At 41.9% G+C, this 27,212-nt stretch overlaps 1 protein-coding gene across 2 annotated transcripts in view; it reads left to right on the top strand.

Moving 5' to 3' along the window:
• Nucleotides 1–27,212, top strand: part of LOC109042719 (nuclear hormone receptor 4) — a 136,851-nt gene that overhangs the window by 2,822 nt on the left and 106,817 nt on the right. Inside the window, exon 1 of one of the 2 annotated variants that reach the window (XM_019059624.2) lies at nucleotides 953–2,268. The exons of the other annotated variant lie outside the window; for it this stretch is intronic. The gene's annotated coding sequence lies outside the window, so the exon portion shown is untranslated. Of the gene's footprint in view, nucleotides 1–952; nucleotides 2,269–27,212 lie in introns of those variants that run through there. 2 annotated transcript variants of the gene reach the window in all.

A 27,212-nucleotide genomic window follows, 5' to 3' on the forward strand; every position in this document is an offset into this window, starting at 1 on the left:
AGGAGAAGGAGAATTTCTGATGAGTTGTAAAAAAAGAAGAAAAAGAGGGGGAAAACCCATAAAAATCAAAGACAATAGATTCCAAAATATATTTTTTCGAAGAATACAATTATCATCCCCCAAAATTTTCGAATTTCATAAAAAAAAGTCAACGTAAAAACGTCATAATATTTAATAGTTATTGTCAGCAGAGTCACTTTTCGTTGCTCTTGGTTCCTGAACCCCGATTTATCTAAGTATCGCCATTTCTTAATCGCTTCCATTTCCGGCTGGCGGACCCCCCGGCGGGGTAGATAATTATCATCTCCTAAAATTTTCGAATTTCATAACAAAAAAGTCATAATAACTCTAATATTCAATAGTTATTGTCAGCAGAGTCACTTTTCGTTGCTCTTGGTTCCTGAACCACGATTTATCTAAGTATTGCCATTATTTTCTTAATCGCTTCCGTTCCCGGCTGGCGGACCCCCCGGCGGGGTATCATCTGCTAAAATTTTCGAATATCATAAAAAAAAGTCATATTAACTGTCAGCAGAGTCACTTTTCGTTGATCTTGGTTCCTGAACCACGATTTATCTAAGTATTGCCATTTCTTAATCGCTTCCATTTCCGGCTGGCGGACCCCCCGGCAAGAGACCCCACTCGGAGAACCGCTGATTCAACCTGTCAATGAATGGACCATACTTACACGGAATGGACGGCAAGATTCTGCCATTTAAGTTAATGTAAAGCTCGCAAGTACGAGCGTGAAGTAAGTGAACGTGAGAATCGCGGGCTCCGGGGGGGGGGGGGGGGGGCTGGGGTCGTAGTTTGCAATTCCGGGGATCGGCGCCGGAGGGGATTTTGTTATGATGGTCCCCACCGCGGGCGTCGGCGGGGAGTGCGGCGGCGCGGCCCGGCCTCCCCTACTTGTGAAACACGTCATTTTTTCAGCGCTGCTCGCTGTACTGGCTGCATGCCGCCCGGGGTCAATGACACCAGTCTCGTACCCATCTCAGCGCGTGCACACATGTTTCCTTCTCCCGTCTTCATCTTTCTCTTCCGAGTCCTCTCTCTCTCCCACTCTCCGTAAGCCCCGGTCGCCGCGGGTTCGGGTCCTCCGCTCGATTCCCGATTTTTCGTGTCCTTTCTTTCCCGGGCTTTCCTCGGAAATTCGCGCCAGTGCCCGTGGTCGTCCCTCACGCTCAGCTAGCCCTTTCCCGCTTTTCCGCCTTCTCGCTTTTCCGCCCGGTGGCGGCTTTACCGCTTTATTGGTCCCTCGGCCTCAGCTCGGTTCGGTTCGGTGTCCTCAGTGTGCTACCCTTTCGTGACTCGTCAGGATTTCAAGGGCAACCAGGAGTTCCGAGAGAGAGAAGTTGCGTGGAGATGGACAAGCTGGATAGCGGCATGAGCTCGGTTCTCGGATCTCGCACACATCCCCGTCTCGGGTGAAAACTTTCGATTTCACCGATCGACCGGCCCGATCCGGATCCAGCGAGGATTAGCGCGAGGACATGCTCTTGAAAAAGAGGAAGAAAAAAAGAATGCTGGTTTTCATTCACTTGGATATATCCTACTTCGAGTGATTGTGTCGCAATTTCGTTGTCGCGAAACAATCGGTGTTTATCGTCGGCGAGTCTGATTACTCACCGGGACCGACCGGGCGCCGACCTGAGGCTCGGCGAACGACTCCCCAAGAACCAAGCTCGCGAATTTGCAAACATGACCGTTTCGACGGCCCGCCTCGCCTCCTTTTTCATGTACTTAAAAATCAGTGAGCATTTTCATTCAAGAATTTACCTGCCGATTTAATACTTACCGATTGTTGTGAAGTTGAAAAGTGATTTTTTTTTCATGTTCCCCCAGTTCGACGTGTGGTTTGTTAACATGTGACCTCCAACGCAAAATTTTGATACCTCTGATTTTTTTAAATTTTATTTTTTCTTCTTCCCTTTTCTGTTTTTTTTCTTCGGTTGTGCCTTTCGAAATTGTCCACGTGCGCCGTTTTTCAAAATGTGAATTCCTTATAATTTTGCCGCATTTTTTTTTTGTTTGTCTCTATCTCCGTTTTTCTGAGTTTATTGACACGTATCGGCGTTTTACTTATTTCGTCGACGCGAGTTTCCTTTTCGGTCCGGTTGCACGGCATCGTGATTCCTTGCGTGTTTCGCCCAGAGCCGAGGAGAGATCGGCGTTCGGTCCGGAAATTTGGCAACGTCTCAAGTCGTGAGCTGTGAACCTAACCTAACACCGACTGCAGCGGCCGAATAAGGGAGCCTCTAGCAAAATGTAAGTTTCGAGTTCATTGACATTGATTTTAGTTATCACATCGACTAGTATTGCATCACTTCACCCCTGTCTTAATCTTCCATCTTCAACGGTCCCTAACGCCCACAGTTACGCACCTACTACTTCACATGTGACCGTTTCTGGAAAAAGACTTCACAATGCGCGTTTATAAATACTGGCATCACCACCTGAAGGAACTTTTAACCCATATTTTGGCACCAAAACTCGCATGTATGTCCAGCCAAACCGGAATTCTGAGAGTTGGCAAGTTTCAGCTCAGAATAATAGTTTTTTTTTAGAAAAATCTCTGAAAGTTTTAATCTGTCGAATGGAGCTTCACGCCTACTTCTGCGTTAAAATGAGCTAAACCGCTTGCCGATCATACTTTGAGATTATTTCCAGTCGGAAATTCAAATTTTTGGAAACCGCTTCTCAAAATTTCCCTTTGAGCACAAAAAGTCCCTCTGTCCTACAACGGATATTTTATTTGTATTAGGTACTCGGTCCTTCCATTCATCAAATAATTGCTAACTATTAAAGACTGCAAACGTTTTGTTACGATGTGCCACATCTACGTAAGCTTGATACGTAAATCGACGTTATAGGCGACGCACTTTTCTGCCAAAGAACCTAGCCGCGCTCGCGCTCGTGCAGTCATAAAGCTGAGTTTATCCTGATTTTTGAAGGTATTTCACTTTGTAAAAACAAAATTTTTTCTTTCTTTTCTTTATTTTGACAAAAATTTCACTCACAACCCCTAATCGCTCGGAGCTACAGCCCTCTGGAGATGAGCTTTTTGAACATTTTGGCAACGTTCATTGATCAATTTACATAAATGTTGGTCGGCGGATATTAAATCTAGGTGTTTTATTCATTTGTAATTTTAACGAAGAGGTGAATGGGACTGCATTCTAAAATTCAAACGGAAGCCTTCAAGTGGTTTTTGGAAAATTTAAATGATCCCGAGGAACCCCCTTCAAAAAGAGCTTCGTCTTTATCTCAAAATGAAGGGTGGATAATGCGCTCACCACTAACCCCGCCAAGTAAATAACGCATCAGGAAAAAATGTGCCTTCGGGTGTCAGGGAAAAAAAGAGATAATTATATCACAGCGTAAATGGGCTAATTTTGTATCATTTGGCGCAAAGAGCTCTTAAAAAAACTAAAAGTTACTCCTTGTCCTACAATTCAAAGCTCAAGGACAAAACATGGAGAATCCGAGAAAGCAGCTGTTAAAGTTTACCGGCGCTGTTGCCAGTTTTAGGAACGATTTACCTCGCTCATGATATGGACCTAGGAACCGCCTCCATTATGAGGTGGGCCTGGGCGCTCATAACATCATTAGTGATACAATTGAAAGACCTGATGTTTCTGAAAGTATGAGAGAGCGTTCAGCATCGAAACCTGAAAATCGATGTTTTCGATCTGAGATCGGTTTTTTCGCGATCTTGAACAATTTGAGTTTCCACCTTCAAGGACCATTCATTAAATACGTAACTCTCTAACGGGGAGAAGTTTACACGAAACACGCAACACTCTACGGTAGGTGGGGGTCCAGGAGAGCGTTAAGGGCTGTCCCCGAATCACGTTACGAATTTTTTCGGCATGTTTGACTCCCTTACTCCTTTTTAACGCTCCTGTGAATTAGGTCCCTATCCTTTCTTTAAGACTTACAAACCAAATGGCGTTCCGCTTTCCTCGCGACCCCCATCTCCCCCCTAACCTTTGCGTAGTCTAGGGATGGTCCCTCACGTAATTTCTCTTTTACGTGCAAAAGGGTAGGAGCCTAGGTCACAGAAGCGTCGCGAGGGGGAGGGGGTCGAAAAATTCGAAATTATACTTCATGTATTTCATGAACGGTCCCTAAGGGACATTTTGCCCTGCTGCAATACAAGTGTTGCCGGAATGATGAAGAAAATAATTTTTCCCCCTCGAACTTCGGCGACGTGTAACCAGCGGGGGTAAGTTATTTCGGACAAAATGGCATAGCACCATATAGAGTCACTGAAGGCGCTCCGTGCCATATTTCCAAAATCTGGAAAAACGGGCTCATCCAAGGATAGCCGCAAAAACCACGAGAGTTGGCCCGTTAAAACGCTAGAATTCGTCGTTCCCCTCACGAAGGACGTAACTACATTCCGATGCCGCCAAATTTCCCCTCGCAATTTGTATTTTTACCGGGAGAATCCCGAGCATTTACAACAGAAAATTTCACTGATTTTACCTCTGATCTCATGCAATAATCAGAGAAATTTTGGAAAAAAATGGCACAGGTATTTTCTTGTGAAAAATTGAATTGTTTTAGTCAATTTTGCAACCTTGGAATGGAGTTACGTTTCGTCGTGCGGGGAACGACGAATTAAGCAGGAATGAAAATTTTGGAGGCTTGCGAGCTCATAGTATAGATATTGTCACCTTCCGGCCAAAGTATCACAAGCTCCATGCGACGTTTCAATATTTCCGCCGCGATTTTATTTTTTTACAGAGAAATTGTTGGTTGAATCTATTTGAAAATTTCACTGAATTTTATCGGCAGTGCAAAGAAAATCTAGTGAAATTTTCGGACAGCTCCGTTGAACAATTTCGCTGTAAAAAAATAAAATGACGGTGGAAATTTTAAAACGTCGCATGGCGCTTGTGATACTTTGACCGGAAGGTGACTATATTTTGACTAAAAGAATGGACTTATCGCTCTGGATCTTGGATTGTCCCGTATTGTAGCGTGAGGGGACGCGGCTGGAAGAAAATACAGCGCTGTAGCGCGGTTGGCGGCATTGGGGCTCGGGAGGGCTAGGAGAGGGCGAGGGTAGGGAAGGTGAACTCCGGTCATTGACCTTTGACTCAGTGCAGACCGTTCTCAAGCTCCAGATCGCACGCGTCTACCATACTTTGCCTACCACGAGCTTTTACCATCTATTTAACAATCTGCCGAATTTTACTCTACCAAATTCCTCTTCTCCTCCTATTTCATCCAAAATGCCGAAAAATTGCTTTATGTAATCGATGAACCCTCACTTGGAAGGTCGTTTGAACCGCGTTTAGCAGAAAAGAGCCAAGCCGCATCAGCTCTTGTCAAATTTAACTCGACAGTTTAATGTTTTACAAGAGAACGTTTGTGCAGATTCCCTCGAAAACTTCAAGGAATTTGCTTCGTGCTCTGCAGAAAATTCATTGAAATTTGTACAAAAATCTGCACAACCGTTTTCATGTAAAAAATTAAATTTTCCACTTTTTGGCAGTATCTGATATGTCTTGGTTCCTTTCTGCTTTACGCGGCCCATTTATTTCTCTTTCACGCTGTTTCTTTTCAATGTGTATAAATATGTTTATTATTAATTTCCATTTTCATTTCATCCTTTTTCTTCTGATTTATTTTTTTTTAATTTAAAAATTGAACTTTTCAGTTATGATTTTGTTAAAATAATAATAATTTTTACTAATTTTAATTTTAAATTTAACAGTTGTTATGAGTGAAATTTTCAATGACCGAGGCGGTCGTCCTCCAAAACGTGGTCGCGTTTTCCAGAATTCTTCGCATGTTCGTTTAGTGAAGCAAGAACTTAACTCTGTTATTAGTATAGAAAATCAAAGTTTCATTTCTTCATTTCGGAAGTATAAAATTGATGATCAGAACTTTGATGAAAATTTTGTTACCAAATTTTCAGTCGGTTCAATGAATATAATTTGTCATCATTGTGATGCTCGCCATTTTCAGGGTGAAATGTCCAATGGTCATTTTAATAACTGCTGCCAAAATGGCTTAATTTCTTTACCGAGTATTCGGACAAATACCGATTTGAAATCATTATTTTTATATTCTCCAAATTTCATAAAGCATATCAGAAATTATAATAGTGCTGTTGCTTTTGCCTCTTTCTCTGCAAATCGAATTGATATTCCGGGTGATGGACCTTATTGCTTTAAAGTTCAAGGATCCATATATAGGTAAGTTTATTACCGGAACCAGAAAGCAGACTGAACATGGAAAAAACGAAGAAGAAAAAGCGGAAAAATTAGATGAAGTTAAAACAGGAGCAGAAAAAGAAGAAGAACCAGAAGGAACAGCTACTGAAGAAGAAAAAGAAGAAGCAAAAAAAGAAAAGATAAAAGGAGGAAAGAAGAAGAGCAAAGTTGTAGGAAATATAGGAAGAAAAGCAGGACAGAAATGGCAAAAGAAGAATCAACAATTTAATCGAAAAAAAGCAAAGTATTTAAAAAATAAAAAAAGATCTTCTTTAAAATTAGTTTGAAAACAAATGTAAAACCTAAAAAATAATTTTGTATGAAGATTATAGTGTGTTTAAACTCGATGTTCTTCGCTCGAATGGATTTTACTCTTTACGTTTCAAGGGGAGGGGAACGAAAATTTGTATCTTCCGAAGATACTAACTATTGAGGTTTTGGTCGAAGCTGCACGTTGATAATAAAACCACAGTATTGGTGTGCTAAGGAAAAACGCCGTATGAGCCTTCAGGAATCGCCAAATTTCCCCTAATATAACAGTATTTCTTGAGGAAAGTTATGAATATTTTTCCTCGAAATTTTCACACACTATTAATCGAATTGTGAGTGAAATTCTCGGAAAAACTGGCGGAAAAATATCCAACAGTTCCCTTATAAATTCATATTTTATCGGAAGAATTTTGGCAACGCCCGAAAGCTCACTTGTCGATTTTCCTTAGCACGATAGAGTAGAATCGCGGTTATCCGCGAACGGATTATCAGCGGGGACCAAAAATGCAATTTTACACCCTTCTCAAAATATGCAATTTTTCCCGCAGGAAAAATTGTCGTATTATCAGCGTTGGGGCGTATTATTGTCATAAAGACTCATTCTCATAAAAACTCTCGCCGCACCCTATTGATTTAGCGAACGCTGTGGAAGACGAAATCATGACGTTTCTAGCACGCACGTCGCACACTCATTGTCCTAGCGAAAAAATTGTTTCCGTTAGTCGCAAAGTTTGCTCGGTTGGAAAGTAAGACACTGAAATTGACGCCGGTTTTCATGCAGTCAGCACTTGGGATGCAGCTTGCTGAGTCATCTGCCCGCGCTCGGAAAAAGGGCACATTTTATTTATGCTGAATTAGCAAACGAGCGTAGCTGAGCGGCAAGACCTCTGCATAGATACCCACCAGCACCAGTCACCAACTCGTAATAATACAGAATAATGGAATATGCTCCGTTTGGATTCGGCGAAGTCACGTAAAGGTCATTGACTCGCCCGGCCCATGGACGCTATATCTACTGAAGAGATGTCGCGGTTACCTCCAGTTTTTCCAAAGTTGTCAACTGCTTACCTCCGTTCTTACTTGCAATGGAGATGTTGCATGTGTGAGGGATTTGCGATTTTACCGTTGATGCTTGTGTAAAAGTTCGCGAGAAACACGATAGTGCCGCTGATTTCTCTGACATCATCTCCCAAGCTCAAAAAAAGCTCACAAGTTGAGGCCAAGATGGAGGGGATATCCCACCCTACCCTGAGAGTCCACGTCTACATCAAAACAAACTCTCCATGCAAAGATAGAGGACAAATTTATCAGCAGGGTTGCCACTTTATTTGGGGACTCCAAAACTGAAAACACGGCAACCCTGCTAATGTATTTGCTCCCTATCTTTGCATGGAGAGTTTGTCTTGATGTAGACGTGGACTCTCAAGGTAGGGTGGGATATCCCTTCCATTTTGGCCTCAACTTGAGAGCTTTTTTTGAGCTGGGGAGTTGATTTCAGAGATAACCAGTGGCACCATCGTGTTTCTCGCGAACTTTTACAGAAGAAGCAACAGTCAAATCGCAAATTCCTCATACATGCAACATCTCCATTAGTTTTCATGAGTGTAGGTCTTACCATGGGCGGAACTGGAAACTTATTCTGCCGTGCTAAGAAAGAACGCCGTATGAGCCACCAGGCGTTGCCAAATTCCCTTCGACAAATCATGAATTTTCAGGAAAATTTGCGGCAGTCTCACTTACATTTTTTCCGGGATTTCGTTCCTAATTTGATCTGAAAAGTCCAAAAATTTCAAGGATAAATATTTATAACTTTTTTCAAAAATAAATATTTTCTGAAAGGAAATTTGGCAATGTATGCAGGCTCATACGGTGTTCTCCCTCAGTACGGCAGTATTTTGGGGAGCGAGGCCAGGAGGACACCTCGTTTAGGGGGCTTTAGGTGACACCAAATACCACCTCGTCATGAAGAATTTGTGGGATTTCTCCAGCTCCAAAGGGGATTTCGAGGGACTTCCCAGCTTCCCCGAAAATTTTTGAAAAATTGACTCGTCTCAAGAGTGATTTTGAGCTTTTCAGCTACTCTATGAAACAAATTGATCGAATTAAAATTTAAAGAGTGAAGGTTTTTGTGCAAAAGCCTTCCTATTTCTTGGGAAAGGCCGAGTGGATTCCCGAGGAGCAGGCTATACTAGTTCCGCCGATGGGTTTCGCTCGAAATTTTTACTAGAGAACTTTACGCGAAGGAGCGGCAATTCGATCTGGGAAGAGCTCTCTTTGCAAAATTTTCAGTGGGAGCGGGGAACCTCCCAGACCCCTTTGTTTTCTGGAGGTGCGCCCCAATCCGATCCCTACTCCCCATAGCTGAGTGCCCTAGGGAAAATGAACAGCTTTTGAGGTTATTTTGTAGCGGCCAGAGACGCTGCTTGGATGGAGGGGAGGTCATATAATACTATCTCAAATTCTTGGGGGATCATTCGTTTTGAAGACCTTGAAACCTGCAAAAATCGTTGAGTACCTTTATCATCTCACCGCCACGTTTTTTCGTGCCTTACGGCCGGGGTTGGAGGTAACGGGCGATGAAGCTAAGGGAAGGGGGTAACAGGCATCTACTCTGCCGCAGGGGGTCGGGGGGATTCGCGGGGGCAGCAAGGGGTGGGGGCGCTTTGCGCAGGTCACCCGTTGCCTGTGCTTCGAAAGAGACTTCCGTGTTCCGTCAGCACAACCTTAAGCCATCTCGGAGAAAAAAATTGGAAATCGTGGCCAGCTAAGATTTGGCGGTCATTTTTGGCCTTTTCTGACGGCGTCATCAGGCAAAACCAGCTTTCATGGTTACTTTCGACTTACGCTTTCACTACTTCCCATCGTTTCTTACTTCTGATTCGGTAGATATGTTTGCACTGTTCCTACGCTCTCAACATGAAATCAGATCGGGGAAACTGTGAAGTTCACGCATCAAACCGACGGAACCTCTGCGACTAGCTTCTATTTGACGTCACTAGAAATGATACAGTGCTTAAAGGATTCAAGGGGCTGGATATAATTCGACGTGTCCCTCACAAAAGAACTTAATTCCATGATCCCGTAGACAATGATCACAATATTGAGAAAAAGACAAAATCATGTTTGAGGCTGCTACGAAGATTTTGTTTTTTTCCGTCATGAAAATGTTCATATCTATGACGTATGACCAGGGCCGGATTTACCTACTTGCCGCCCATGGGCCGCCAGTATTTTGCCGCCCATGGGCCGCCAGTATTTTGCCGCCCCCTTCTCATTCGTTTTGAAACATCAAAAAAAAAAAAACCATCACGTGAACGTGCCAGCGGGGGAGGGGTGCACAAGACGCGTTTACTCGTGTTGAACACATTTTTTGGGAAAGCCCTGTCAACACTACAGCAAAAAGTCATTGAACTTTGCGCGAAAGTCAAGTTTCGTAAACCTATCTCTAATGGACAAGGCCTTCCATTCATAAGAAATGAACGAAAAAATTATGAAAGAACAAGCACAAAATTTGGTTTAATGATTTTAACTCCCGCCTCCGCGCCGCGCCGCGCCGCGCCGACTGCACCGTGTTTGGCGCAATGCGTGAAGTATTCACGCAGTCTTGTAGGCGCTATCCGTTTCACGCTGACCACAATAACCGCACTGCGTTTGATGCAATGCGTGAAGTATTCGTGCAGTCTTGTAGGCGCTAATATGTTTTACATGCCGACCGCCGAGCAGAGGGCTTCTCCTTTGTTGGAGATATGCAATAATTAATCTGACAACGCAGCAAAGGGACCATCCCTCCTGCACTTGTGCCCTTGAGATTTTTTTACGACTTTTGGGGCTATGCGCTTCCCACGCAGCTGCGACTGCGCGGACCAGATGACCAACCCCTCATCTTGCCTTTGTCTTTAGTCAGTCCAGATCCTTCTCTGTAGCTTAACGCCGTGTTCGTCTCAGTGCTGTAAAACTGAATAAATTCTATTTCGGAATTAAATCATATCTTATTAATATCATGACCTTAATTCCTTCAGGTTATGGGCCGCAGCTTACGTGATACGCGCAAATATCCGCGATCGTGACCGCGTATACTGAAAACAAGCAAAGTGTTCATTTAAACTTGTGAAAATTAAACGTGTGTGATGAAAACGCGTAAGTGTACGAATATGGACCTAAACGTGTGTGATGAAAACGCGTGAGTGTACGTAAATGGATTCTGCACAGAAAACGCGAGAAGACTCTCGATTTTCAGTCGACGGAAAATACAGTGTGTGAAAATTCTATTGCGCGCTGTGACATTCGAACCTGATATTTTGTTCGTGTAATAGATAATTTAATATTGCAATAAAGTTGAACATTGAAAAAAAACAGTTATGATTTTTTGCGCTGAATCATGCTTATTTGCGCCAAGAGCTACTTAAACCGCATTCATGGTTCGTAGTTTGAATGATACCTATCTCTGATTAGAAGATAGTGAAAAAGCTCAACTTCTGCTCGGATTGAGGAGCGTCCAGATAAATCAGCACCAGAAAATTAGTTGTGCAAAACTTTCTTTGAGTTTGCTGATCACAGTGAGCGGACACAAATATACTTGGTGAAGGATAACACGCATTCCTATCGCAATGGCCACAAAAATTGAGAAGACACAAAGTACTGGATGAACATGTTTCATGGACTCTGGTTTCAAAGGCATTGTGGAAGACGTTTGGTTCTGCTATGATGTACCCTATGACCTGTTATCAATACCGAAATTTGGAAAGCTGGTCATGCAGAACCCACTCATCAGGAGTCAACGTTAAAAGGGAAGTACCGTTACCTTTTGTGGTAAGCTTTTTCAGAACTTAAGTATCGATGAACAGTGGCGAGGCGTGAATGATCGATTGTCGAAGTTCCCTCATTTGAGACTATGGTAAAGAATCGATTATTAAATTGTTCGTTGCGAACACCCCGTCTGTCGATATTTTTCATACCTTTGAATGGCAGATCAGTCGATACATCGCAAAGTACGCCACGCTACTGATCGATAAGAAATGATTGGTAAATATTCCTGAATTGAGTTGACAGTTAAAATCGATGAGATGAATATGAAATATGGTTTGAAAGTTAGAGCCATACAAAGAAATGAGTGAACAAAGTTTACTGAGTTGTAAGTTCATGGAATATGTGAGTATATTGGTCTTAAAAGGTGTTGTATCAAACGATAATTTATGCGAGTAGTATCAATAGTAAAAATTGCCATTTCTAGAAAATTTAAAGATGAAAGTCACGTCAGTATAAACCTCCATTAAAAATGCACTCTAATATTGCTGATCCACGTAAGAAATCAAAACGATTTCGTTCTTTTCATACATGATTAGTATGCACACAATGGTGTGACTTTTAAATATAGAACATAAATGAGAAGTATTTTGTCTTATGTTCGAAAAATTATACTGCGAGAATCTCAGAACTTTTTGATTTAGAAATTATTTCATGTATATACTCTGACAATGATAGAAATAAAAAAATTTCGAACAATTTAAACAGTTTTGTGTCGAGCAAGGTATCACGTCATAAGTCACCGAAATTTCACGAACCCCGCAGAAAAATGGCATCACCTAACGAATGGTGAAAGAGCTTGTGCAATGTTCATTGGAGTAGAATTATACGAGGCATTTTAGGGGTAAAGCTGTTTCAACGGAAACGCACCAAATCATAAGTACCCTAATAACAAAAGCCTTAGAATAAATTAAAACTTCAAATGAGTAATGGCACTTAAATAAACCAAGGATGGAATTTCCTATGCGTTTTTAGCTCTTCTGTAAGAATCTGAGATGAAACCAGGAGATGAAAATCCTGGAAAGCCATTCTGGTCTGTTTGATTTTTGAGCAGGCATAAAGCGTGGGAAGTGAAAGATGAAAATTTGCAAGAGTCGAAATGTAATCGTCGGTAAGACAAAATTACATAGCATCGAGATGCGTGGTGCATTTCGAGTGACCGATAAAAAATCAAGTGGAAACTGATACGACTAAATTGGTGTCAAAATCAGGAATCTCCAAACTTGATGAAAATGAAATTAACTCTGAAGACTCAGAAAGGTAAATTCTGAGGATAAAAAACCAGAAAAAATAAATTCTGGGGAGGAGTTAAAATTAATGGTCATGTGTGACTCAAAAGCAAATGAATGGTGCAAAGTGAATAAAACGGAGACAAACTCTGTGCGAGACGTGAGTAAAGCTGAGCTCAGGCAAAACAGTATGAAATTCTGTGATAAGCTTAAATGAAATAGAGAGCAATCCTATGATAAGCTTAACTTTAGAAAACTGTAATTAATAATATCATATACACAGTACTTTAAGCAAACAGTATATGATGAAATTGAAATGAAAATACTGAAATAAGATTGAAGTGAAACGTGAGAGATTGGATCATGCAACAGGAAAGTGCAAATGGAAATGAGGATAAAACTGACGAGGTAAATTTTAATATTTATCTTTGTGAAGCCCAAATTTTGAACTTGCAATATTTACGAAAAGTTTCGACGAAAGTAGAAAGAAAACCGAGGAAACAACAATTTAACAGGCTCAATTCATTTATAAACGATAACTTTTGTACTTTGATACATGCCAAGGCAAAACGACAGAGGTATTGTCGAGTGAAATTAATTTAGTGTTTTTAACATTGGCGAATGAAGGAATTTTGCAAAAATATTTGGAAAGAGATGAATAGTACGAGTTTTTAGTCTCAGAGGACAAAGATGAAACCTACCCTCTCGATTACCAGTTTTTTTTGCCTCTCTAAATTCATTTTAGCGTTTGCAGCTAATTAAGAGTAAGAGAGAAAGACTTCATATTTTACAAAGATTAGTTTACAATCGAATTATTTTGAATGCGAAAATTGCGTTGATTGGCTACTATTTGAAAGTAGAAACTGACAATTTGAGAAGAGACATTCAAAATTTTGAGAAAGTTACTAGAATTTGAGAGGAGAGACTTCAATTTCGAGAGGAGAGATTATATTAGAAGGAGCGAAATTGAGAGGAGAAAAATGAGTATTTGAAGAAGAGAAATTGAGAAGTGAAGAATGAGAATCTCTGACAGAGTTCGATTTAAAAAAATCGGAGATTACATGTGTTAATTGAAAAAATACTTGAAAGGTTTAAAGCAAGGTGCGAGGAACTCATCTGAAACAATTGCAGTCAAATTTTTTCTCTTTAACAAAAAGCAACAATTATTTTGAAAATTGTGTCTGGTACGAGAATAACTTTGAAGTACTTCAGTAAATAAGACTCTCGTGCGATAGATCGTCTGATTTAAATTAAAGGTAAACTTTTGGGTATAAGTAGTGAGACAAATTATTATTAAATAATTAAGCTCAAACAAGAAAAAGTAAGCAACGAAATGGTATGATAAGCTTAACTATACGTAGCGAGTGAAAAAGAAGTTGATGATCAGCCAGTGTATGAGAATGCGAATATTCGGTGAATAAGTACCCTAAGTTGGGTGTGCGTTTAAAAATTCAAACTGGAATAAAAGGCCTGATTAGAGAACTTAAGTAAATAAATTAAGTAAATGCAAGTAAGGGCGAAAAATACTTTATGAAAGGCAATAAGAATGAAGGAGAGACTAGAGGTAACGAAAGAGCTCTAGAAAATTTATTTTAGTAAATCGAGTTATCTATTCAATGGTATACTTATTTGATACCAGAAATTGAAGATGACAAAAAGTGAAAATACAAATCATATGAGAAATTATTGTTGAGATACGTCGAGGTAAAAGAGAAGATATTTTTGATTGGCATCGAAGATTCAAATTGGCAAATATTGAGAATGACAAAAGACTTTTCGAATTGAAAGTGAGAGAAAGAGAAATTCATCTGCATTATTATTTAAAACTGCATCATATGTTGGAACACAGAGAATCTGAAATCTGTGACGGCTTCTTTGGTGGAGGCAGAATAAATGCAGGTAAAGCAGTTATAGATTCTCTCTGGTCAAAAGTGATTTTTGTCAATACCAAAGCGAGTGCGACGAAGCCCATTGCATCTTACGAGGATTGCATACATAAATTTAAGAATCTAGTTTGCCACGTGATATCAAAATATGAACGTACATTATACGTGGTGAGAGCACGTCAAAATAAGGTCATTGATTCCGTACATGTGTTCACAGGAAATTTACTGGCCGATATGATGATCAAGCTGTTACCAGTCTTGGAGTTCAATCAGTCGAGTTTTTGGACTTGGAGTAGAACTCATAGTAACAGCAAGTACACGATCTGGTGGAGGTTTTCCTGGGTTTCCCTTCATCCATGCAGCACCGAATGGTGGATCGTAAGCATCACCCCAGAGTTGGCACTTGAGGACGATTGCAGCACGGCATCGCAGTTCAACAGAGCAACATAGTCAAATCAAGCAAGAATCAGATTAATTCTTGAGGGGGCGTGTTGGAGATATGCAATAATTAATCTGACAACGCAGCAAAGGGACCATCCCTCCTGCACTTGTGCCCTTGAGATTTTTTACGACTTTTGGGGCTATGCGCTTCCCACGCAGCTGCGACTGCGCGGACCAGATGACCAACCCCTCATCTTGCCTTTGTCTTTAGTCAGTCCAGATCCTTCTCTGTAGCTTAACGCCGTGTTCGTCTCAGTGCTGTAAAACTGAATAAATTCTATTTCGGAATTAAATCATATCTTATTAATATCATGACCTTAATTCCTTCATCCTTTTCATCTCAAGTCCTCGTCATCATCTCTCCCTAAGTCGCGCCGTTCCAGGCCAAATTGTGTGTTTGGTTTCTCTCTTAACTCTACGAATGAAAGGTGCTGTCTCTTGTATCACTGAAAGACGACAAAATTAGAAATTACTCTACTCTCAGGAAATGAGAGATTTTGTAGCCTTTTCTCGTTTGTATTTTTTTTTTTTTTCCAAATCCGATTTTTTTTATACCTACATTTAAAAAAAATTGAATAATTTACCGCCCCCTCGATTTGCCGCTATGGGCCGCGGCCCATGTGGCCACCCCCTTAATCCGGCCCTAGGGAGCCTTCGAGATCCCCCCAGCTACGACCATGCCTTTGATATCGGATTAACCTATTTTATCCCCGTAGTCCATAGTAGTCAGCCAGGCGATTGGCCGAAAACGAAAAATTGTTGATACAGTACACCACACGTGAAGTCTCGTGGATCAAGGTCTCTCTTGATCCTACCCTTAAGGTCATCTATAAATTGGAATACATTTTGCAATTCGGAACTAAAATTTCTAGCTTAATTTAGAAACAATGTATGCACTATTAGTTTCCCTCTGTACATAAGTGTTTATACAATTGAGCTATAATTTATAGTTATCAATTGCAAGCTGAAGTCCAATTAAGAGAAGCATTCGGGGGAGTCTCGCAGAAAAAACAGAAAGCTTGTAAACCCTACGCGAGGTTTTCAAGCCCGTTTCACAGTGCCTTCGCACCCACTTATTCCTCCTTCTTTTTTCTCCTCATTTGAAGTCTTGTTGCATCTATTCAAAGCTTTAACCTCGGAAAACTCGATAAGACGAAAGAAAAGTCGCTTCCTGCGAGGATGTCTTCATGTTAATTTTTTTTGTTATTTTTTTTTATACGATAAACAAACGATGTATTGTATTTGTCTCCCCTTTCTCGAAATTCTCACATCCGATTAGCGAGTGAGTTACTACTATAATTAGAAAACGCCGCGATCATACTGCTCTGCAATCCGAAATCTCATACGTATTGTATCGACGACCGGGCCCCCGTAGGAATATTCCCACGAAGTAGAGTGAGAAAAAAACAATTGAAAATCTGCCGTCGTGGGCATCTGTCCCCAGTCCGAAGAAAATACATGTTCGAAAGAAAGTTCCGAGAAAAATCGAAGAGTAACACAATGACCCGGGGTGTCCGCGTGACAATGGTTTGGGGGGATTTAGACGGGAGGCCGACAACCATGCGAGAGGAGTTAAATTCAGAGGAGACTTCTCTGCCAGCCGGGCCGCGGGGGGTCTTGGTGAGGGGGGGAGTCGGTGTTTAGGGGAGGGGGGTTGCGGGGAGAGCATGCGCGGGTGCTTGGCCGTTGACCCGTGTCATCTGATTCCTAATTTTCCCCCGGAATAGCGAATCTATCAGAATCTTGACTTTCCAACACACTCCGCCTATTGGCGCTTCCTCACTCTGCTGCCCCTTAGGAGGTCTCGTTCATTTTTGTTTTCTTACGTCAAGCACGCCTCTGATCCTCGTGATTTTTGCAAGGCTGGAAAGTTGGGAAAACCAGAACAATTTTTCCTGAAGCTGAAAACCCAAACAGGAAAATAGCGAGGATTTCATTCTACAGCCCTGAATTTATTTTTCGCATTACATTTTTCTAATACCTGTGATGGTCCATAGGAAAAGGGACTTTAGTGCTGGAAAACTCAAAATTGACATTAGGGGTATCGTCTTTTCGGTCGAATCCTAGGGGTTAGCTAATTGTTGGATCGAGGCAAACTTCGCCAGGGGAGAGGCGAGAACGCAAAACTGAAATGAAAAACAGTGGGTCTAGCATCAGGAAAAGCCGGAAAATATCAGGAATTTTGGCCGATCAGGAAAAAAAACAGGAAAATATCAGGAAAATTGGAAAAATTGGACGTTTTGTCAGGAATTTTTCTTACGCGAATCTCCTCAGCGGAGAAAGTTTTACTGCTTTTTGCCTACCGTGCCAGGAGTCGAGAAAAATCAAGAAAATATCAGGAATTTTCAAAATGAAAAAATCGGGAATTTTTTATAAAATATCAGGAAAATACCAGGATTTTTCAATATTAAAAAATATTAAACACCCTGAAAAACTCGAAACTTGCCCGACAATACTCCTTTTCCTCCTCAAATGAAGTTTCTACGTCCTAATCGAGGCGACAACACCACCGACTGGAGAAGTACTTTTTCTCTCATCATTTAGGCGAAGAATTTGAAATTAATTGCAGTTATGATGATCTAAGGTTTGAAAATCCCCATCCGAAATTTTCCGGGAAAGCAATTCATAGATTCAATCTGCCGCTCTCGCAGCTCAAAATGTCGGACCGTCCACAAGGAACATGTACTCGCAGATTTGGAGTCCTCGCGTAATAAATTTCCTCGTTAGTTAGGTACCTTGACCTTGCTATAGTTTTTCCGAATCTTAATCCGAAATTTTATCCAAATTAGTTGTCCCGTTGCGGGATGGTGCAATGGTGCACTTTTATCTTTGCTGGAGTCTAAGTGTATGCTTGCAGATAGGTTATAGTCAGAAAACTCTCTTGATTAGGGAACAGAGAAAGGTTGAGTCCTTAATGATTACCAAAGTGAGTCAGGTCATGATTAGGGTAGGGATCTAAGTGGGCACTTTCCTATTCTCGGGACATTCCAACTAAACTCTACCTTCCCAGGAAACTTTGACAGAATAATACCCACTAATTCCCATCTCCATGATAATCGCTCACATTTTGAAGAGCCACCGAGAGCTTTCCTGAAATTCCCGTTTCCATTTCTGGCCCGTACCTTTTCCGGGAAACTTTGATCCGCAGATACGCTGCGCTTTCTGTGGGAAATATTTTTCCAGCTGTTTCATTACGCGGAAACGAAGTTGCACTCTCGGAAAAAGGGTGTATATGGTGAATGAATGCTCAATGAATGCTCCATTGAAAACATGTTTGGCCTGACGAAGCTATCTCGTGATTTGCCTATTATAATTATATTCATGCAATTTTCCTCGATATTTTGTAAAATAGCACTCACGCAACTCGACAACTCTGCTCACGTGCTTCTATGTCCATATCTTCGCCCCGAGCACTTGACTTGTAAATTACAGAAGTGGGTTCTACCATATTTTGATTTCACTTCAAACTCTATTTTGAACACCTCTCGGCACTAGATTTCGGAGCCGAGCATTAATGTCTCCTGCTAGACTTCATTGGTTTGCGAAACCGTAAAACCGAAGATCGAATCAGCGCTTTATACTTTTTATAAACCATTGTGGAGCAAATCTAATGAGTATATTCGACAGCCTGCTGTGCCTCCTAGTTCTCCTCACAGATAGTTATTTCGATGAAAAGGGCTTTTGGCTGGTTTATTAAATAAACTGGTCGATTTACTTTTGATTGACCCTATAAATTTTCCCCGAGCTATGAAATGGAAAATTTTCTAATTCTACCAACTTCTAAGTATTTTTAGGGATACATAAATATCAGCCTGTACATTCCAACATACTTTTCTCCACGTAAGCACAATAGGGCTCTCAAACTGGCACCATGTCTTTAATTTATTAGCTTTGTCTGCACAAAATTCTTTGATAATCTCGAGATCTGATCTATGATGCGTTCCAAATACATCGATTACCTTCAAGCGTCGGACCGATGAACTTTAAAATGCTGCAATCAACAATTACATCCAGAGCCGCTTTCAAGCCTTCGGTGAAGCAGACTTTAAAAAAGGAAGCAAAATAAGGGATCATCAGTTTTTTTTTTTTTTTTTTTTTTTTTTTTTTTTTTTTTTTTATACCTCTCTATTTGAATTGGGAAAAGGTAAAGCGTTTGCGCGGCTGGTAGGTATTTAAACATTTTCTTTTGTGGTAGTCGAGAAACATTGGCAATAGGCAAATTTATAAAAACAGCTCCAGTCCCCCGGCTGTAAATTCTCCACAGCTCCCGGGCGTGAATTACAGGATGATCCAAAAGTCGCCCACCGCCAGCACCATCAGGCATCACTCCTGTAACATTTGAACAACATAATTGAGATAGGATCTCGTGTGAGGGCTCCTAGGTGCAAAAGAACGACTTTTGGGAACCCTTAAAACTTTAGAGGGAAGGGGCAAGAACCCTAGGGGTTTGAGGGGTCGTGCTGGACTTTTGGATCACCCTGTATTCAAATCCTGCGGTGTTATAGAGTTGACAGTCGGCGAAGAAAAGAAGCGAAGAGAGAAGTTGTCCAACTGAAGTCCATACTCCAAACAAGGTTTCCAGTGGCGTGGCGTGAATTACGATGTATCGATTGTTATGCCATTTAAACCTATGGAAAAGGATCAATAAATAGGGTGTTCGCAGCGAACACCTTAATAATCGATTCTTTACCACAGGTTTAAATGGCATAACAATCGATACATCGCAGTTCACGCCACGCCACTGGTAAGGGCGTATCTGTATTTCAGCACGAGCCTTAGAAAGCATGGCGTTATATGGACAACAAGGGTCACGTAAAAATTGAGTCACGCCCTTATGTCGGAGGGCTGAAGATTTTAGAGCATCTAATGAGAAGTTCAGGTCAATTTCGTCATGAATAACCAATAAATATATACGTCCTTCCTTCTTTCTCTCTTCCCTTTTCTTCCCCTTATTTCGGGCTAGCGGGTCCGGGGGGGGGGGGAGGGGGCGTGCGCCCCCTCTCGCAAGAGAAATGACGAAAGTGTCGGAGAAAAATTGTTAAATAATATTTTCGCCTTCCGAAATACGGGAAAACTATTTCAAATTATGTCTCTACGGTTAAAGAGCTCTATAACCGTCCAGCATTTCCTCAAACGTCCGCACTGAAAAAAAATTCTCGGCGTTTTTACCAAGGTCCGTTGGTACCTTTACCATCTCACTTTTTTTACCAATTATTGGTAATTTTACCAAGACAGACTGGTAAGCTTACCTAAAAACCGGTATTTTTACTGTTTTTTCAGATAAGAATATCACTTTTAATGGTAATCAATTCCCAGTAACTTTGCCATTTTATCTCGGTAATTCTACCACAGTCGATAAAAAATATTGGCGTTTTTACCGGGGTTCAGTAAAATTACCGAAAAAGTCAATAATTTTACCGAGATTTCTCGGTAAAATTACCAATTCCATAAATGGTATAATTTTACCAAGAAAAAACTGGGATCAAATAGAACCCTGAATTGTTGGTAATTTTACCCTTTTCTCAGTAAATACAGCGAGATTTTTTTTTCAGTGCAGTGGCAACCCTGCTAGAATTTTCCGGGAGACCAGGGAGATATTCGAGAAACGGGAAAATTGTTAGGCGGAAGCGAGGACGGCTGGTAGGAATAGCTCGACGTCGGGGCTCAAGTGTATGGTGTGTGTGGGCCGCGCCGTGTCTCCAGCGCCGCGGCTCCGGGGTCAACAGCCGGGCCGCAATTTGTGTCAGTGTGATAAGCAGGGAACATTGAACGGCAATAATACAGTAATAGCACTCCTCCCCTCGTCTCCCGCCCGAAACATCCATAACCTCTCTTTCCTCCTTCACATCCACATTCACCGAGTCCTCTCTCTTTCACTTCCCTTTTTTCCTCCTAGACTCGCTTCCCATTTCCATTCCTTCGATCCTCTTTCTCTCCACGCCCGGCCGCTGTCGATGAAGAAGGATGGAATAATTTCCTCGCGTAAAGAGCCCCAGGGTTTCGCGTCTAACATTATGCTCGGATTTTGAATAATTCCCTTCCGTGAAATGTCGCAAGCACAATAAGTCCGCATAATTGCGAGATCGGCCATCGCGAGACTAATCAGGGCGCTTGAAAATTACTTTCCTCCTCAGCGAGAATTTTCTCGTCGGTCCCGTAGTCGCGTAGGTTTTAACATGAAATTTAGTTTAAGGGAGTCTTTTTGTTCATTCAATCCATTTCAGGCCACCTACTGAAGAGGAGAAGGGTTTGTTTGCCGGGTTTCCGGGTATCGAATCCTCTAAAAAGTTCCCTATTTCTGAGTAATTTACTGGGCTGTGACCGAAAATGGCTGGAAAAAAAAAAAAAAAAAAAAAAAAAAAAAAAAAAAAGTCTGTACGAATCTCACCTTCTACTAAAATGGCCCTCATCAAAGAATCGACCTGAAAGTTTCTCTGAATTTCAATACAGAACTCTCTCACAATCAGTAGAAATGACAGTCGCCGCTCATCGGTGAAAGGGGTGACATTTTTGATCGAAGCATACCAGAGTTGCTTATGAGTGGCGATAAAGAGCGTAAAAATAGTATAATTATTTTACATTAAAGTCGCTTTTGGCGCTCTGCGACACTCACCCGCCAAAGTCATTTATCCTCGCAAAGAAAGCCCTTCATGGGCCTTCTGGGCCCAAAGCCCTCTGGAATGGAGCCTTCGCTCCATTCCAGATTGTAATCTTCGCAATCGGTGAAAATGCAATCTTTATTCCCGTTTGTGACACTGTGGAGGCCTAAAATACGGGAAGCAATCAGAAATGGATTCAAATTGTCTTGACTCTCAGTATAAAGGGACTCAAGAAAATACCACGTGGGAAAGGAGAATTCCGAGGCCGCGCGCGGAGACATTGAAAAGGAACTCGAAGCGGAGCGAGGCCAAGGTCTCGCGGCTCGCGACGCGGCGCGGCATCAAGAGTGGGAACCCGAAAAACGAAAACCGGCGTGGATAAGAGCGAGAGTGGATCCAAGGAAGGCGCCGTGGCCGCCGTCTAATGGTCTAACGGGACCGGGCACCGCGGACAACGGCTTCGGAGCCGCACGGAGCGGAGGCGGCAGCGAGCGTGGCGCAACGAAAGCAAAAGTGGACGTGGCCGCTGACCGCGTCGCTCCGAGTCATCGTGAGCTCCTCGTTCGTGACGTCACGAATAGCCGTCAGGGGTCTCTGCAGAACCTCCTCACCAGAAACAAGAGACCCTCCACTAGTATCTTGGCCGTTGTGGAAGCTTTTACTTTCGGGACTTCAGCACTCTACTGTTGACTTACCTACATGGTTGATGTTCAACAACGTGTTGGCAGTTTCGCTTTTGCAAACACGCCGAAAATGGCCGACGTTTGGGGAACTTGTTTGGCTCATGACGTCATCCGAAGCTCATCATCGACCATGTAGGTAAGTCAACAGCCGAAATTAGGATGATGACTGTTGCTCCCTTATAATTGTCCATAAGGAATTGTTGAAACCCCAAAAGGAAAAGCTTCCACCTGTCGCTAGGAGGCCAGTGGAGGGTCTCTTGTCTCTGCTCTTCACCCTCAGAGGACTCAACGATACCACCAGCAGGTCCATTCAGAGTCCACGCCAAATAAAACGGTGGATACACCTGCGAGTTACAAGCGCTTGTTGAAAGTGAAACACACGTACATGGATTGCATTTTGCAAAAAGGAACCAGGAGCATTGCAATGTTGTTAAGATTGTGCGACCTCTTTTGTCTTGGAAGAAAAATCTGATTATCTTTCAACAGTTTCTTTTTTCCTCGCTAAAACCTGTAAATTCAAGCAAAAATTACCATGTAAATTTCATACTTTTCCAGGATTTTAATAGTTTTATTGCAAAGCATGACCGGATTTACCTATTTGCCGCCCTCTTCTCATTCATTTTGAAACATCAGTAAAAACCATCAAGTGATCGTGCCGGAGGGAGAAGGGTGCATAAGACGCGCTCACTCGTGTTGGACACATTTTTTGCGTTAGCCCCGTCAACACTACAATGCAAAAGTTCACGGAACTTCGCGCGAAAGTTCAGTTCCGTAAACCTATCTCTGTGGGGACAAGGCCTTTCATTTGTAAGAAATGAACCAGAAAATTAAGAAAGATCAAACATAAATGTGGTTTAATAATTTTAACTTCCGCCGCCGTGCCGCGCTGACCACACTGTGTTTGGCGCAATGCGTGAAGTATTCATGTAGTCTTGTAGGCACTGTGCGGTTCACGCCGCGCCGACCGCTGTTAGCCGTACTGTGTTTGACGCAATGCGTGAAGTATTCATGCAGTGTCGTAGGCGCTAATATGTGTTACATGCCGACCGCCGCGCCGCGTCGAGGGCTTCTCCTTTTCATCTCAAGTCCTCGTCATCATTCCGCTTTGCGCCGCGCCGCTCCAGGCCAAATTACGTGTTTGGTTTCTCTCTTAAATCAACTAATTAAAAGTGCGCAGTTTTTTGTATCACCGGAATACGACAAAATTAGAAATTAATGAACTCTCAGAAAATGAGAGATGTTGTCACCTTTTCTTGTTTGTAATTTTTTTCTGAATCCGATTTTTTTTGTACCTGCATTTAAAGAAAAATGAAAAATTTGCCGCCCCTTAGATTTGCCGCCATGGACCGCGGCCCATGTGGCCACCCCCTTAATCCGGCCAGGGACGAGTTCTATAGGACGCCGTTCTGTTGTGAGCGGGTGATTGTAGCGCATTCTCGCGTAGGATCCTAGTCAACTCAGAGGATCCTTCCCCCCGAACCTCGGCTCATCCATCGCCCGCTCCAAAAGTGAGGTTAAGCCGGAGATTGAAAAATAACTCATAAGGCGGCTGAATTCTTGAAAAATAAGTATATTTTTGGCGTTTTTCGACCCCTTTCGACAAGGAAGCGACCGCCGCATGTAACAGTACGATGAAAAATTCGATTTTTCGCAGTTATACGCGATCCTACGGATTTTAATGAAGTCCAACAACTGATAACAGCAGTGAGTTGCGAGGATCCTACGCGCGATAGCAGCACTAGTACCTGCTCACGAATTTTTACATTGACTCTTACGGGAGTCCAGGGTCCTATAGAACTGGTCCCTGATCCGGCCCTGAGGAGCATTGCAATGTTGTTAAGATTGTGCGACCTCTTTTGTCTTGGATGAAAAATCTGATTATCTATTAACAGTTTCTTTTTTCCTCGCTAAAACCTATAAATTTAAGACATTAATTACCATGTAAATTTCATACTTTTCCAAGATTTCAATAGTTTTATCGCAAAAGATGAATTTACACAATCTTAGCAACATTGCAATGCTTCTGGTTCCTTTTTGCAAGATGCAATCCACATAGAAGTCGCTTTTACATCGTGCCCGAGCGCTCTGCGACACCTAATCGCCATTCTTGTCTGTCGACCCAGAAGGTCAGAGGTCATCCGCTCGACCTAGAGCTATCAAAATCCTCCTTCTCTAATGGTGTTCTACTTTCAACGAGCGCTTGTAATTCGCAGGTGTATCTGTATCTAGGCCTTCAGTTTACGCACCTCTAGACTGCGACAGAGGATCCGCCGTCTTGCTTCTTGCATTTACGTTACTTGCAACAGTGACATCACACGATTCTCTGTCGCGGTGCAATAGGGTGTAAAATTATTTGGCACAATTGAAATTGTGTGTTCTTTTGCTGGAGAAGACGAAACGGAGATGGAACGGACCTATGTGATTAGTCGGTTATGTCGATCGGACTACCGGTCATCAGCAAGCTGATTATTGAAATTGATGAACTAAGTTATAGCCGAAGAAGACGAAGAGAAAATGGAGTTATCCGATTGGCTGAAACGGGTGTTTGTTACAGAATAAGAGGGGAATGATGGACTAACTGTAGGGTTCCTTGTGGGTTGCCGGGTTGCCGTCAGTGAGTCTATCACTTCCTTTGTCTATTGCAGCCACCCGCTTCCACCAATAGGATTTTCCCGTCGTCTCTTTGTCTATAGCTTTGTCTGTTAATTTCAATAATCAGCGCGTGAGGCCGCCCCAGAAGGAGGTTCCCAAAACGCATTGCGCAATGCGTGAAGTATCCCTGTTAGGTTTGTAGGCGCCAGTGCGTCGCCGCTCCGCTTTGTTTCAGGCTCTAATATTTAATCTCGCGGAGTCAGCGTTTTTCAACTCATGATTTTGAAATGTTCGCACACTCTGTATGGATTATTCTTATTTTAATTGATGAAACAAATATGTTTTAAAGGAAAATATAATGTGTGTTTTGTAAATATTAAGGTAGTTCCGTATCAAACTTAATGATTTCCAAAGCACACGAATTTCTGCTCAATTTCTTATAGCCTTTTATAGCCAATGGCGATAAAATGTAAAGCCCAGCGATAGGAACTATAGCCCGACTGTATAATTTTTTATAGCTTCGTATGGCCCGGCTATATGGTTTGCTCCGCTTTCTACAGCCAGCTATATAATTTTCAATAGCCTTCTTCAGTCGGCTATAAGAACTTCTATGGTATTTTGAAACGCAAAGAGATTTCGAATTAAATTATTTCGAAAATTACTCGAGATTAGTGAGAGATTTCGAATATAAGTTTCCTGGAATAGGTCTTGGGAGCATGGTTTTGACCGAAAAAATGAAGTAGGCTTACAAACAACAAAACGAATTAGCATTTGAGGTAAAAATTCGAGAGGCTGTCCATAAATTACAATACGCAAACCCCTCCACTCTCCTGATTGTAAAGATCCTTCAAATCCACTGGAAATAATACGGCCTCAAAGTTCAAGGTTGGGGTGAGTGACATTTTCCTTATTTGGTAAGTGTCGATTTTTAAACATTAATTGAGCTAATCGTAAACTCAGCGACTTCAATTGCGGGCAAAGTAGAGAAATGAAGGATAAAAACCTAGGCCGGGGAGAAGATCTTTGTTTCTAGGCTGCAATGCAAGTGTTAAATGTAACATGAATAAGTATAACTCTAAATATAGTGGCCTAGTTTTCAAAACATAGAAGCGCATCGTGCAGAGCGCATTTCAATCTGTAAATAACAATCAACTAGGACGACGCCTTTTTTAAGTTCAAATTGTCTCCGTGCCAACTTTTTGCCATTTGCAACACTCTTCTCGTGCATGACTTTTCTTCTATTGATCTTTGAATTCTCAGATTGTGATCGGATCTGTGAGATCAGGTGTGAGGTGGATCTTCATCTTTGGAGCAAAGAATTCCAGACAGCCGTTTCCATCTCCGAAAACTTTAAAAACGCTGTGGCAGAAAAACTCATTTTTTTGCAAATTCAGGCGCAAAATACAAATACTTGGGTTATCCAGACCAAAGATTAGGTGCAATTTTGGAGGGTTTTTTGGGTGAAAAACGAGGTATATGAGTCATCCCTGGTAAAAATTGGCAGTTGAATCTGTGTTCCAAAATACCATAGACCTAAAGCCGGCTGTAAGATTTCCAGTAGCTTCTGTATAGCCGGCTACACGATTTCTCATAGCCTTTTATAGCCGATGGCGATTAAGCAACAGCCAGACGATAAACTTTATGCTAAACGTTACTAAATAAGGATACTAGGACTTAGTGAGTTTTTGGACTACCGCTCTCTTTTTGTGCCGTAGTATCTTGATTTATTTTGCGAGGAAAGCTCCGTACTTTTAAAGGATGCCTGCCATTCTTCATATGTTGGAGCGCCTTCAATTTCTTATGATACTGTGCAATACATCTGGTGTGAAATAGTTGCTTCATACGACGTGGCACGCTGCGGCGCGGCGCGGCGGGGGGGGGGGGGGGGCAGAAAGCGCGAAACGCGCATTGACGCTACAAACCTAACAGGGATACTTCACGCATTGCGCAATGCGTGAAGTATCCCTATTAGGTTTGTAGGCGCCAGTGCATCGCCGCTCCGCTTTGTGTTAGGCTCTAATATTTAATCTGGCGGAGTCAGCGTTATTCAACTCATGATTTTGAAATTTTTGCACATCCTGTATGGATTATTCTCATTTTAATTGATGAAAAAAAATACAAAAAATTTTCGGATTTCGTCAATTGGAGGTACTGAAAAAGTACCGAATTTTTCTGTTGAGGAGGTATTACATTTTTGGGAATGTACTGAAAAAGCACTGTAAACATACTGTTTTCTGGTCAGTCTGTTTTTCAGTCTATTTTAGTAGACACTCTGTAGGAACTTTCGCGGTCCCGGCCCCGGCATCCTTGGAAGACCTAGCAAATTGCCAACAATGTCTTTTCTCCATTTAAATCTATGGAAATGTATCGAGCCTTCTGGGGGTCAGGTGCTCCGACAAGAATCGATTATTCTGCGTAGGTTTAAATGGAGGAAACCCGGAGTTGCCAAATTGCTTGAACAGCCTCTGCCCGGCACATA

This window comes from Bemisia tabaci, chromosome 2 (assembly GCF_918797505.1).
Source record: "Bemisia tabaci chromosome 2, PGI_BMITA_v3".
In the NCBI taxonomy this organism is placed as follows: Eukaryota; Metazoa; Arthropoda; class Insecta; order Hemiptera; family Aleyrodidae; genus Bemisia; species Bemisia tabaci.